Here is a 3,673-nt window from a genome sequence, read left to right on the forward strand (position 1 = left end):
TGCTTGGTTCCTCTGGAGCAGCGCTGTGTTGGACAAACCGCATACTTGTCCTGTGTTCTTAAATCATCTGGGGCAGAACCGTTGATCCCTCGACGCTGAGAATACACCGTGTACCCACGGCTGCGCCATGCACGTCCCGGGTGGACGGGCGCCTCCCCAAGGCCGGGGAAGGGGCAGCCTTTGGAAAAGAACTCCTACGAAGAGAGGAGGAAAGAAGGGGTATTGATGGGCGCGCGCTCTGAGTGTGTGTGTGCGGGGGAGGTTTTTAAGTGTCGATGGGATACATGATCAGAGGTATACGGAAGAAAAATGGTGCCTGGAATTACTAAAATAATTCAGCAAAGCGCTGCCACGTATACTTGGAGAGCGCGTTATGAATAAACACCCATTGCATTTGTTGGGGGTGTTATGCATTCTGGGTGTGCGCAGCTTTCTCGACTGGGCACCTTCCACCCACAATGAATCCCCCGATTGCTGCCAAAGTCTCAGAGGACCCCCCACTCCTGGCCCTGCCCGCGCAGACCTACACGTATCTCCGCGGGGGCCAGCGTTCCTCTCCACCCCCCTCCTCCCCGCCGTACGCGCTAATCCCTGAGATCTTTCTGCGGGTTCCGGAGCTGGAGTAAGGGAGGAGCGCGCCTGCGGGTGCGCGCCGCGGGGGACCACCTCCGTCCGTCTACACCCCCATCACACCCCCGCGCCTCTCTCTCGGAGTTCCCAATTCCGCAGCCAGGTTTCAGAAAAGAGACGAATCCTCTTTGCGTCCCGTGGCGCCGGTTTGCACCACTCTTGGGCTCCCAGGTTTGGGGAAAAATCAAAGGCGCTAGACGGGAGGATACAGCTCGGGGGAGGGGGCGCGAGCCGCGGGACCAGACTCCCCAGAAGAGGGAAGGGGGCGAGCCGGCGGATCCTGCCTGAGGAGTCGGCAGAGTCCCGGGTAAGGAAAACCGTTAACTCTTTCCTGCTCGGACAAACCGGACGTTGACTTCCTTTCTGGGTCTGCTTTTCTCTTTATCATTGGGCTCGAAATCACACACACACACACACACACACACACACACAAAATGCATCGATTCTCATCTAAGGAGAGGAGCCAAGTATTACTTCCGTTTCTTGTGGTGGAGGGGGGCTGGCAGTGTCTTGAGCCAATTAAAAATTGGCCGAATTTCAGGCATTGATTTCCTAGTTCACTGACTCTTAAATTTTTTCCTGAATACCATAGTGAAGTGTGTATGTATAATAGAATCCACGTACATCTATATACCTTTCATGTTCACGTCGACCTAGAATTTTGCCCAACACGACACATGATTTGTTCACTCCCTCAATGAATCTATATTTAACATATAATGCATATCCCCTCGGGATTTACTATTCTGCATTATACAGAGGCTCTATCCCAGCCCCGGTCCCCCATCCAAGGGCGTTATAAGTAAACTTTTCCACGCCCCTTCCCCCTCCTTCCAAAAGTGAAAAAAATTCGGGACGGGGAGGGCTCGCCTATGTCATGCTTGTGTTTGAGATAAATTATTACCCGTTGAGTTTGCTGCTCGGCGTTCGATTGTTAAGAGTAGTAGCTTCCTCCAAATCAGGCACAAGGCACAAGTCGGTTTTAAGGACTGTAAATTCCTCCAGCCTCCAGGTCTTTGCCGCAAGCGCAAGTGGCCAATCCCTAGCCAGGGTTTTGCTGCAAAGCGTCTTTCCCTGCCCCCTCCCAGAGCTGCACCCGCGCCCCAGGTTTGCGAAAGTTAAAGTAAGTGTGCCCTCTACTGGCAGCCTAGGTCGCTGCGTCCGGATGCCGGCTGAGGGCGGGCGGGTCGGGTGGGGGCAGGGGCGTCCGGGAGCACCGGGCTGAGGAAGGGGAGGTTCCTTAAAATGAGTTTCCAGCCGCCGTTTTATGATTCCTTCAGGCCAACTGCAGAGAGGTGGAAAGAAGAGGAATCACTGGAGAGAAAAGTGGTTCAGAGGCGGCTGTCCAACTGCATAAGCGGTGGTGAAAATTAACCCATAGCTACACGGGCAGGCTTCCTAGGTGGCTAAGTGGTGAAGAATCTGCTTGCCAATGCGGGAGACGCAGGAGACGCAGGTTCGATCCCTGAGTAGGGAAGATCCCCTGAAGGCAGCAATGGCAACCCATTCTAGTATTCTTGCCTGAAGAAATCCAATGGACAGAGGAGCCTGGCAGGTTATCATCCATGGGGTCGCAGAGTCGGACATGACTGAGCAACTGAGCATGCAGGCACTTACAGACAACGAACATCACCCTATAGAAAGCTGATTCCATTTATGGGAAACGGTGAAATAATTAACAAGTATACACATGAAAAAAATTCCAGCAAAATTCTAAAGCAGCAAAACACGCATTAGACCACACACCGTGGAAACCAATCATCTAGCCACCAAGTTTTAGAGAAAGACTTTAGATTTATTGGGGAAGTGGAGGCAAAGGGAAAGGTGAGGAGTTAGTTTTGCTTACGACTTTATTTAAATGAAAAAAAAAATTGGTGAAGAGCCAGATGTTTTCATAACGATGAAGGGGGGGGCATTTGGGATTCCACTGGGAAAAAAGTGTAAAGGATCATTTTAATAAAAAGCTTTCATATCAAAACAACTGAATGATAAAGGTGGAAGTAAATGTGCAGGAAATTTACATAGCATGTTTAATGAGTGTGAATATTTCAGATAGGCCTCTGTGACCAGAAGGATGCTTGACAGTGTCTGATCACCTAGATAGATCCTCAGGAAACGTGACAGCAGGAACTCCTTCCTGGAAGAGGTCTCTTGGGCTGTTTTCCTAGGAATCTGAATGACTGAATGGAGCCTGAATGACTGCTCTCTACTGTGGCAAGAAAAACACACACACACACACACAAATTCAAAACCAATAAATCAAGCAACAACAATAAAAGTAGGTCTAGTTTGACCTCAGATGGTAGTTTCTGAAAGTTGCTAAAGATGGCTGTTATACCTGTCTTAAGGTCTGACTACCAAACCATGCCAGCCATGTGTAGGCGATGTGAACCCCAAACAGAGATGCTGTTGGTGGGTTCAGGACTCAGCCTTCTCTCCCAGGCTAGTAGTATCAACTGTGGTGTTATTTTCAAGAAGCAGCCTGGAGTTTTGTGCTTCCAAATAAGGTAGGGGCCATCCCATTTCACAGCCGAAGAAATGGAAAGCCATGTCTCAGCAAGGCTTGTCTTAAGGGACTTCTCTATCTTTCTTTTAGTAATTTTAAAGAGCCATTTGACCTAGAAGAGACATTTGCTGGGTTGAGAAATGGCAAGGGAATTTAAAACTAATAATATCTTTCGAGATGACCCAAGAGATGCATGTTACTGTAAAATAAAGGTTATAAATAGAAAAATAACAGAACTTAGAATAAAACATAAAGAGTTTCTGATCCTGATCACCCGGAAATAGCTGATGATATTTGTCTTTTAAGAAAAGTTTTTAAGGGACAGCCTCGGTCTTTCTACTTCCTTTTGGAAGTCGGTGCAAGGTGTCTATTAAATGAACATTTCTGGTTTGCTGGTCTAAGGACGCTCCCAAGCTGAGCGTCTCCTTCCTTTCTGGGGTGCTGCTGGGTTTCTAAGAAGAGACAGATCGCCCAAACGGCAGCTGTGTTTTCACCCACAGGGTAGGGACTCCAGGTCCAGAATGATTGCCTCATGGA

At 49.0% G+C, this 3,673-nt stretch overlaps 1 long non-coding RNA gene across 1 annotated transcript; it reads left to right on the forward strand.

Moving 5' to 3' along the window:
* Nucleotides 1-789: 789 nt before the first annotated feature.
* Nucleotides 790-2,511, forward strand: LOC129627208 (uncharacterized). Its single transcript, XR_008702480.1, has 3 exons — nucleotides 790-937; nucleotides 1,636-1,753; nucleotides 1,911-2,511. It is a non-coding gene; the product is annotated as an uncharacterized LOC129627208 (long non-coding RNA).
* The last annotated feature ends 1,162 nt before the right edge of the window (nucleotides 2,512-3,673 follow it).

Source organism: Bubalus kerabau, chromosome 14 (genome assembly GCF_029407905.1).
Source record: "Bubalus kerabau isolate K-KA32 ecotype Philippines breed swamp buffalo chromosome 14, PCC_UOA_SB_1v2, whole genome shotgun sequence".
NCBI lineage: Eukaryota > Metazoa > Chordata > Mammalia > Artiodactyla > Bovidae > Bubalus > Bubalus kerabau.